We start from the raw sequence: 11,228 nt of genomic DNA, 5'->3' as shown, positions 1-11,228 counted from the left end.
GTCCCCAACAATTCTAGATATGGCACAAGTATTTGGGCTAAGACCTTCGGGCATAATCGTGGATGTTACTCATGACTGGGCTCCTCCTTCCCGTCCGACAGCTGAGAGTTCAGGTTCTTCGGCCTCCCCAATCCAATTGGAATATCACTCTGTAACTTTCAAAAGCTACGAGACTTCTTTCAAAGGTTTGATCCCTTTTATGAAGAAGAACTTTGGTGCTAGTTCTCCTTATGTAAACTTAGCTCAAGAGCACATACTTCCTTTTATACTGGCTTAACAAGCATGTCTTCCCCAAAAAATCCAAGGGAGTGAAGGTTGAATATCCTTTTACTAGAAGCTCTTCATAGTTTTGGCGATGTTGCCACGGGCCCATTCCTCATTTCCCATCTTTACCATCTTATTTTCGACATGACTCTAGGTGAACCATTCGAGACCAACCTTAATGGACTAATCTGGATGGTTCAATTATGGCTACAATGGTACTTCCCAGAATTTCGGGTAACCAACTTGGAGTTCCAGAAGTAGTGGCTCTGCCCGAATCTTGGCCGAATCTCATCCCACTGATCATTCCACATTTGCCTGCTTTTATTTCTTCATGATCTGTAGGACTCGAGCAGACTTGGAGTAGGGGGCATCCATCTTTAGGAAGTATCCCTGTTTCTCTGATCAAGCCTTTCAAGATGCATTCGGGGAAGATGCCAACCCTTTTTGCAAGAAGAGATTTTTCAGTTGTATTCAATTATAGCCTGAGGAGTCCGTAGTGATTGCTATGAACGAGAGTTGGAAGTTTATCATCCAAACTTCTGCAACAGGCAGCTAAGCTTCAGGCAGGCCATTCTTATCGCCTCCATTATGGTGCTTCTTATCGCCTCCACTTCCCTCATGAAGATATCTTCCAAGTTGCCCGACGTAGCCTTTAAGTTATGAGCAAAGTTACCCAAAAGCCTTTGGCCCTTAATTTGGAGTGTACCTCAACTTTCGCCACTTGGTGGGAGGCTAAATGGATCAAAAAGTGTGGAGGGGACTTACAGGACGCTTGTTGGAAATGTGCCCTAAAACCAATCATATAATGATACTTTACGGACATTTCACATGTTAAATTAATATAGTTTAATATAAAGGGCATAGATTATTGTTTTAAGCCGTCTTATATAAATGTTATATGCTTAAACGATGAGTCCAAAGAATATGTAATTAGGAGAATGTAATTTAAAGAAGTTAGATTCATGAGACCATTCTCTTTCGTATACATATCCTAAACGTTCCTGATCATAGGGTTGCCAATTGGGCATTGACAGTCCGTTAAGATCAGTATGTGCTATGTCTTCTCTTAGTGAGAGTGACTGGTCTCGAGTCATTGGTGTGACTGACACCAAGACAAGTACGTAGGTGCTCAATAAAGACTGAGTTCACTGAACATGACCAACGAAGAGTTCTCATACTCATGTCACATGAGAACTCATGGTTGGGATAATGCAAAGTAGTCCTTTGACCTGAGGCATCATAGTTGTCTTATGGTTAGGTCCTTGATCTTTGATTATATTAAAGTTATTCCATTCGCGGGTGTCCACGGCATAATTGGGGTTAAGCCACTTAGCCATGGAGGTAAGTGAATGCGTAACAAGAGATCTTTAACCTTCAAACCGTTTGAGGGAGAATACTCTATGATATGATTAAGAATCTCTGGCCAAAGTATGAATGAGATTTAGGAAGTCGTTCCAAATCACATTCAAAGTAATCATATAAGTAAATGAATCACATTGGATAGTAGACATGAATAAACTATCAATCCAAACAATGTGGTCAAGAGTATTGTATTAGAGAAAGACCGTATTGCATTGTAATCCTAAATTGAATAGGTTCTCCACCTCTTCTGATTAGCTTGGGTAACCATGACATACTGCTAGGTGTCACTCATGGTTTGTGGAAGCCCTAAACGTGTATAATCACTAAAGGGAGAATGGAAAGTAAGTTTCAATTCACAATCGATTTGAAAGAGTTCTAATCGCCCACTGCCTCGCTAAAAGGAACCTAATGGATCGTACACCGTGTAAGATTGAAGAAACAACGAAGATGAGTAAGGACAATTAAATGGTTTAATTGTTTATGGCAAGAATTAATTAATATTTTAATTAATCAAACGAATAAGTTCGTTTTAAACCTTGAGTTAGTTTTGGGCCTTAAAGCCCAAATTGGGCTTCGAATCGTCAAGCCCATTAGCTTAAGTTGTATGACAACTTAACAAACAAAATTCAAGAAGCCCAAAACAGCCCAAAGGCTTGGGAAAACCGTCCATATAGAGAGGGGTAGTGAACTTGGCTTAATCGCAAGTTTGCTACTCCATTGTGAGGTGGTATAAAGACAACTTTATAGCCATTTCATCCTTAGGGTTTCTTTTGGAGAAAAGATGAGAACAGAAGCTCCCTTTTCTCTCTAAGAGGCCGGCCACCCTAGAGGATTTTAGCTAGCAATCTTACTTCCTCTAGGTCACTCATCTCTTCTTCAAGTCCTACCTTGGTGTGGAGACTTAGAGGTTCTCAACTTTGGGAACTTGGAGAATCCTTTCAATTCACAATCGATTTGAAAGAGTTCTAATCGCCCACTGCCTTGCTAAAAGGAACCTAATGGATCGTACACCGTGTAAGGTAGAGATTGAAGAAACAACGGAGATGAGTAAGGATAATTAAATGGTTTAATTATTTATTTATGGCTAGAATTAATTAATATGTTAATTAATCAAACGAATAAGTTCGTTATAGACTTAGGGTTAGTTTTGGGCCCCAAGGCCCAATGGGATTTGAATGTCAAGCCCATTAACTCAAGTTGTATGACAACTAGGGGTGGGTTCAAAAAACCGAAAACCGAAAAAAACCGAAAACCAAACCGAACCGAGGCCGAAAAAACTGAACCGAAACTGTCAAACCGAACCGAACCGAATCTGACCGGTTCGGTTTCGGTTTTTGAGGTTCGGAAACCGAATTGAACTGAACCGATATATATATATATTTAATTATTTTTTTAAATATTATAAATAGTTTAGTCATACAATCATAACAAAACATACCTTGTTGCTAAGTTGGTTTCGGTGAACCTTTTCAACCCCCAACGCACGGGTTCGAACCTCCAGGATGTCTGAGATGTTTTTTAATTTTTTTGGAGAACTTAACAAAACCCTTTAACCCTAGCCACTAGCAGCCATACCTTTTATTTTTTTTCATTCCCTTCATCTCTCTCTCGTTCCCTGCCTCCTCTCCTCCAGTGTAACCCTAACCCAGCGCAGCCGAGCCTCCTCTCTCTCTCGTTGGGTCTTCAACTTCAATCGCTCTGTCTCTCTCAATCTCTCAGGCGACCCACGACGGCGCGACCCTTTTCCCTTATCCCTCTCCTATGTACTCTGGACCCTCTCTCTTTCCTTCCCAACTCTGCCGCTCTTCCGCTTCGTCTTCTTCCTTCACAGCGACTTGCAAGTGTCGCCGTCTCACTCGTCGTCACTGATTTGCTCTCAGTTTCTCATCGCCATGACCTGTGACCCACGACCTCTTGTTGTTTCGAGTCTCGACCCACTACTTCGTTCCTTTGCAAGGTTAGTCTTATAATTATTTCTCTCATGTTTGTTCTACATATTTTGTTTTCAATTTGATGCGTTTTGCAGAATTTATTTTCAATTTCATGGGTTCTGTAGCTTTTCAATTTCATGGGTTTTGGTTTTGCAATTTGTTTTGGGTAACTTCAGTTATGAACACTATTAGTTGAGGTTTCATTAATTTTATATTTTCTTATCCTTGCATGCGGTACTAATTTGTATCGACGAGATCCTCGGCGAGGCGGAGAAGAAATCGACTATGATGGATTTCACAGCTGAGATGAGGATCCAAGCTTTTCTTCGACTCTTTCATGGTTTTGGTTCGATTTCAAAACTACCCAAATGATAAAAAATTAAAAGACTATGATGGATTTCTGGGTTTTTTTCTTTCTTTCTGGATTTGGGTTTTTTGTTGAATATAAAGGCTTTAACTTCATGACTACAAAACGATTTGAACTTTTTAGAGAGAGAGAGAGAGCGGCTTTTGATGATTTCAGCGAGTAAATGCTGTAAGGAAGAAATACAGAATGATAAAGTGTTGATGCTAGCACATGAGAAAAAAATGGCACTCTGTGATATCTATGGTTCATTTCTTGTGGCCAATGATGCTGTAGAGAGAACTCAGTCTCATGTTACAGGGAAACAGCATATTGGTTATGGCATGGTTCGAGATTTTATCGCTGAGTTCAAGGTGAGTCTCTCTGTTGATTAATGAAGTATTGAAGTTAAGGAAAAATATAATTTCTTGCTCAGGGACTGAAAAACGTGGACCTTATTTTTCAGGAATCTAAGGAGAAGGCAAGGGAAGAAGAAAGGTTAGCGAGGGAGAAAGAAGCAGAAGAACGGAGGAAACAGAGGGAGAAGGAACAGGAGGATAGAAGGAGAAGTAATTCAAGTGACAGGGGTCTATCTTATGTTGTTGTGGTTGTTTTGCATTTTTTGGAGGAAAAAAAAAAAAAAAAAAAAAAAACCGAAAAAAAACCGAAATCGAACCGAAAAAACCGAATCGAAAAAAACCGAAAAAAACTTGGGCCGAACCGAACCGAACCGAAATTTCGGTTTGATTTCGGTTTTGGCAAAAAACCGAACTGATCAGAACCGAACCCAGCCCTAATGACAACTTGAATAAACAAAGGGCTTGAAAGCCCAATAAACCCTTAAGGCTGGCCATTTAGAGGAGGGTAGTGAACTTGCTTTAATTACAAGTTTGCCACTACAATAAAGGAAGGTATAAATATGACTTTATAGCCAAAATTCATTTAGGGTTTCTTTTGGAGAAAAGATGAGAACACAAACTCTCTTTTCTCTCTAAGAGGCCGGCCACCCTAGATGAACATAGCTAGCAATCTTACTTCCTCTAGGTCACTCATTTCTTCATCAATCTTTCCTTGGTGTGGAGACTTAGAGGTTCTCAACTTTGAGAACTTGGAGAAACCAATTCTTCCATCCAAATCCACGGAGCTAAGAAGCAAGGAATGAAGGCCCTATCTCTTGGGTGATTATCCTTTGCTTATGCAAAGAGGAATCAACAAAGGTATAATTTCTCAACTCACTTTGTTTTGAGTTAAGTCTTGGTTCACCTAACTACTAGGCTTTGAATTTAATGGGTAATGTTTTGTTTTGAGTGCATGCAAGCATGATTCCGCCTTTAATTTATTAATTGCATGCTATAGATGTTGCTCAAATGAACATGTTTTTCACAAAATTTCCTTCAAGGCTCACAACCATCTTTTTAACCAACTTTCTCTTAAATCTTACCCTAGCTCGGGCGAGCTTGAGAATTGGAAGGAAATGGTCTATCAAAAGAACCAGCTTCTTCTGATAGGTACTTTTTTGTTCTTTCAATCCACATTCTATAAAAATTTTGTGAGTCTGCTTATCATTTCATTCTTTTTAACATTTGCAGCCCAATGGACTACTGAAGTGGTGGATATTGGGTCAGAGGAAGAATCCGCTGATCCACTGATCCTTCAGAAGGCTGTAGCTGAGGTTAAAAGGTGAGAGGCTAGAGAAAATGGGGATATCTTTGAGTTATTGGGAGGTTCAAAGGCTGAAGGAGAACCTGAAGTAAATATATGAGCACCTAAGCGGGCACAAACAGTTGTGGTGGAAACCTCTGATTTTGAGCCTGAAAAGCAGCCTAAACCCAAACAAGTAACCTTAACTAGGAAGAGTACAAGAGCTCAAACTTCTAAATCTTTAAAAGCCATATCTGCCTCAAACCATTCTACCGTCGCGGTTCCTGTGGCGGGCAGGCGAAAACAAAAATCCTTTAGTAAGTGCTTCTTGCCTTATTCTTTCATTTGAGGGTTTGCCAATTCAATTCTTCTTGCCTCTTAGGACTTTACGCATCCAAGAAACCTACTATTGTTTCAAGAGGGATCTGTTAGGGGCTAAGATCTATCAACAGACTGATGCATTTCAAGAATTATCTATTAAAGAGCTGGAGGTACGATCTGCCACTCTTTGAGTGTTTTTTTTTCTAAGTACTTATCCTTAATAACTCTCTGTGCCCAACCACTTGTAATAGGAGATTCGGGCAGAAAAGATATCATCGCCTGAAGCTTTTTTCTCCTGCCCCAGTCGAAGCAAGCTCCTTTTTCTCGAGAAAAATCTATTCCCTTAGAGGTGACTCCAATTTCTCATTTTGATAGTTCCACTGGGAGGGTGACACATTATGTAGAGGATGACATCAATTCAGTAAGTGCTTGCTTCTAATACCTTCATACCAAGCAACCTTCTTCTTAGTACTTAATAACTTTTATCCTTTCCAGCCTTCCCGAGCATAGGAATTCCATCAATCACCAGCCTTCGCTTTTGGGGAGCCCATAGTCTCTGAAATTCCCATGGTTTCAGAGGTGGCTAACCCACAGGTCTCGCAGGCAACTTTTACTGATGTCTCTGAAGCGTCTGCATCCCAACCTCAGGTTCTCCCTCAGGTATATTATTATTCAGACTTTCTACTTTCTTCAAAACTTATCACTAACTTTATTCCTACTCCTGTCATTTGTAGGTTTTTGTTGAAAAGTCGAGCATAACTTCTCATTCCTTAGTCAGCCATGACAATTTCCCTCAGCAATCAACTGAAGTAACCCCATTCATTCCAAGGCTTCAGACTCAACTTAGGTAAATTTGCCTTGTTTCCATTTGTCTTGTGAGTTCTTCTTTTTAACATATTTGACTTGGTTGCAACAGGGTTCTGGAGAAAGTTTAGGCGACTCTCCACTGCGCCTGATACGTAAAAGATATCTTACACATTTTGTTTCGGCCTCTGGGGGTACGGGAGCCTTCATTCCTAGGCTTAAAAAATGAGTCAATATCACAGTAGTGACTACTCTCATTCTTGCACCTGCTCCTGCTCTTGTTTCTGCTTCTGCGATCCCTCATCTTTCTCCAGCTGATGTTAACCCTTCCGTTATGGCTGAAGGTACGAGAGGTGAACCATCCGCATCACCAGCATCATCCTTGCCTGACTTGGTAAAGAAATTCGGGCAAATCAAAACCAAACTACAATCACCTTTGCCATCTTCAAAGTCTTTTTCCTTTCAGCATGCTCATCAGATCTTCAAAGATTGGACAAAAAAAGATTTTACAGCTTCCTTCAGTCTTAAAACCCTCAATGATGCAAAGAAGGCTTTTATTGAGCTATTCCAAGCTCAATTATTATCCCAGGTTCAGTATAAATCTTTTCTGAGTTTCTTTAAGAATTTGCGGGCATTAAGGGATCGGCATCAAAAGGCGGAGCGGGCAGCAAATCGAGTGAAGTGTTTTCAAGAAAAACATGTAAAGAGCACAACCCTGCTTCCTTAATTGGTGGAGGAATGGTTAATGATGGAAGGAAGGATTGCAGTGGTTGACTCCGAAATCTAGCGTTTGGAGGAACAGTTAGCTTATCTTAAAGCTGAGAAAGTAACCCTTACCAACCATCTTTCCCAACAAGTAGAAGAGATGGAAAAGATTTCCTAAGAGGTTGAGGATTCCAGCGTCCAACTTGTGAACAGCAACATGTATTTAGGAGAACCAACCAAGGCAGATTTTTACCATCATGCAAACTTACTTCTCTAGAGTAGTTGCTCTTGTTGAAGATGTAAAATTATTAGACTAAGATCCGTATAGCCCCTTTATGAAATGGAATGAAATCTTCCTTTATTTGAATTCCATTTTTTGAACATTTTAATAGCAAAAGTCTTTCCTTTATGGTTGCTTTGGATTTTTCGGGTACTTTGAGAGTTTCCTCTGTAGATCCTTTATTCTACTTCCGCTTCCCAAGTGGCTTTTCTTCTCTCTTTCTTGGTCCATATTAGGTCAACCATGTTTATAGAAGCTTCTGGGAAGGGATCCGTATCAATCATCATGTTGGCCTGAGGTTTCTCCAATAGCAACTTCCCTTTAATGATGAGATCTTGTATCTAGTCTCTAAACTGGACACAGTTAGTAATGGAGTTATTAAAGGTGTAGTGTAGCTTGCAATACTTTTTCCCTTTTAATTCCTTGGGCTTAGGCAGCTTTTTAGTGTTGCCGGGCAGAATCACTTTTGCCCGCACCAATTGTTCATAGATTTCCGTGGCTTTGGTCAAGTCGAAAGAATAGCTCTGGTATTTTGAGGGTTTCATGACGACGAAGCCACCATCATTCATTACTACCTTCTGGTCCTTGACCGGCTGAACCAATCATTTGACTATCAAGGGTTTCAAAAGAGTGGTCATCTCTGCTGCATACATGTCCATTGCTTTTCTCCCTCGACCATCATCTTCTATCTACTCTCCCTCAAACTCCACTAGGTGAATGGCGACTTTACTTTTGAAGAAATGTGGTGTTTTAGATGAGTGCTTTAGTTGCTGCTCTTCAATCAACAGTTTCTCATACTTAGTGGCTACAATCACCAACTCTTGCAGCTCATTAAACTGCACATCATAATACTTCTTCATTAAGGGTAGTCTGAAGGCCTTCTGAACAATATCTATAAGCTGGACATGGTTGATAGGAAACTGGCATCTCATCCTTGTTCTTCTGAACCTCATAATGAAGTCTTTATTGGATTCGTGCTCGTATTGTTTTACGTCAACTAGATCGTTGATGGTCATCTCTGGTTCCATCCTGTAAAACTGCTCGTGGAACGCCATCTCCATTTGCCTACGATCAGTGATAAAATTTGAGGGCAACAAAGAATACCATTAAGATGTTAAGCCCACCAAGGAGTTTACGAAGAACCTCAACTTATAGTTGTGACTGTCTTCAAATGCCACGCAGTGGTTGGAGAACTTAAAGATGTGATCCTTGGATGACACATTGTTATCTTCTTCGCTGAATGTTGGAAATGCGGGCATCTTGAAGTTGAGAGGAAAAGGATTCTGTTCATCGATAAACTTCGAGTAAGGCTTCTGATAAACAAATCTAAACAGCCAGCAAGCTTATGGCTAGGCATTCCTCACCACCATTCTTCTTAACTTAGCCAACTCATCTCTAAGTTGTTGGTTGGTCGTATTATTAGGTGGAGTACAAGGACAGGGTTCCCATTTCGGTCTACAATCATTGCTCGAGTTAATCTCCTTTCTTGGCTCGGGCTTCCTCCACTTAAACTCTCTTCCTTTAGTGGCCATTGGTGGTAGCCTATAAGGTGGGGGCTTGTCTGCTTTGGTAAACTCTCATTTCGCACTAGATTCCCCGATCCACTAGGGCATTCCATACTTTGTTCTCTTTTTTTCACTTTGCCCCCTATTATTTAGTAAGAATAGAGGGTCGAGCAACTTTGCTTCCAGTATTTCTTCCAATACTGGTTGACTAGCTCTAGATTCTTCCTTATTCTTTCCTTTATCCTTTTTTTCCTCAAGTAAAGGAAACAAAGGAATAATTGGTCCCTCAATCGAGCTGACTTCCCTCATGGTTTCTTTAGCACGATCATTTTTTGGGGTCGGGTACTCCAGATCTAGCTTCTTTTTGCAGATATCCTGTTAAGGAACAGAGCCTGCTTACTTCCTCTCTTGTTTGTAAAGAGTTTCTCTCCATGCTCCTTATCACAACCATCATAGTAGCCTGCAAATCTTCATTCATGACCTTTTCTCCTAATTTCTCAGAAGGGGTCGTGCTTTCTGTCAAGATGTGTCCTTGCAAGTCTTCAGGGAGATTTGCCATACTAGATCTTGGTGGTTTTTTGTTCTATTTTTCCACCTGAAGGTTTTTTTTTTCCTTCGTCTTCTTGGCATACAATATCTTTGAATCCCACCGGGCGTGCCAAAACTATGTTCGGGCAGGAATTTCATTGGGAAGGGTCCCTGGCTCGAGAACACAACTCCCCGAGGAGTTGACACTTTGGTTGGCTGTCGGGCTCTCGCTTGCTTGTCGGGTTGCAGGAAGAGGACAAAGTTAGTTCTGAAAGGTGCCTTTGTCGGGCCTTAGGTGTAGGCCATGAGGCTTGCAATCAAAACTAACTAAGTGCTGAGGCATGCCACTGCCATCTCTATATGGTAGATGTAGAATGAGTGTATTTAAGCCAATTACTTGCGCCCCAAGTTACTCTAACTTCTCAGTATCAAAGGATTTTCGTGGATGGGTTAAGTCTACATTAAGTTCTTTTTTATCCTTGAGATCAAGGACCTTTGTTTATCTTGTTTGCTTCAATGGATGGAGGTTTAGATCTAATCAAAACATCAGTTTCATTTACTTTCACGATAGTAAAGGTACTAAGTGAACCAGATCTGAGAGTTATTGGAACTTCGGATCATTAAGAGACCAAAAATGACTTGCATATCTACTGAGGGATACATTATAATACTAGATCTATTAATAGAAAGGCAAAAACAAAGAGAGTTGGGCAAGATTTCACCTTGTCGGGTAAGGTTAAAACGTCTTGCGGTCTCTTCCTTTTGCAGTTTACAAAAGGATTGAGTAATAAAGGGGATGACTGGAAAGGAGATTACACATGAGAGATCGATACTAAAACATTCAGGGAAAAAGGTAGTAGAGCTTTTACATAGACAAAAGATGTCTTTCTAAGGAAGTCTAAGGCTAAAAGGGTGCAAAGTCTAGACGAACCACGACTTTCTGGGCATTTGCTTGGTTGAGAGTCAATTTGTATGTTTGTTTGCTTGTTGATTTGAGTGTCCTTGCCTCCGGGCCCTCTTCCTCCTTTTATAGATGAATTAGCCCAGCTGTGTCGTTTATGTTCTTACCTGAAAGCAACTGAAGGTTAGTGAGTCACCAGCCTTTTTACGTGTTTTCCATCCAAAAAGTACTTTTGGGCTAAGAGTTGGTGATCTTCCATCGGTTGTCACTTCTTGTAAGCAACTGGCCTCTACATTAATGGGGAACGGCCATAATATTTTGAAATGGATGAACTGGGCTTGATTCTGGGCTTTGGGCAAAACCTTCTTTATTAAACTTTCTTGGGCTTTCCTTCCTGAAAGCCCAAGGTTTAAATATTAACCCAAACACACCGGAAATCTATTTACCTCTAACCAATGTCACAATGTTTCTTTTCCATTGAAGTCAATCGAGTTAATGCCAAAACAAGCTCTATGTTGTAGAACAGTGGATGTCCACTCAAATAATTAAATAATTGGCCATTCCTTTTGGTTGCTGAAGCTTGCTACACACTACTCCCATTTTCTATATAAATACAAACCCCACAAAACATCAAAGTGAAAAA

General features: G+C 40.4%; 1 long non-coding RNA gene across 1 annotated transcript; it reads left to right on the top strand.

Moving 5' to 3' along the window:
- Positions 1 to 4,139: 4,139 nt before the first annotated feature.
- LOC139190450 (uncharacterized) lies at positions 4,140 to 4,450 on the top strand. The gene is made up of 2 exons (XR_011574685.1): positions 4,140 to 4,274; positions 4,367 to 4,450. It is a non-coding gene; the product is annotated as an uncharacterized lncRNA (long non-coding RNA).
- The last annotated feature ends 6,778 nt before the right edge of the window (positions 4,451 to 11,228 follow it).

This window comes from Malus domestica, chromosome 02 (assembly GCF_042453785.1).
Source record: "Malus domestica chromosome 02, GDT2T_hap1".
Taxonomy (NCBI): Eukaryota; Viridiplantae; Streptophyta; class Magnoliopsida; order Rosales; family Rosaceae; genus Malus; species Malus domestica.
Note: the sequence above shows the minus strand (reverse complement) of the source record. Positions and strands in the feature narration are given on the sequence as shown.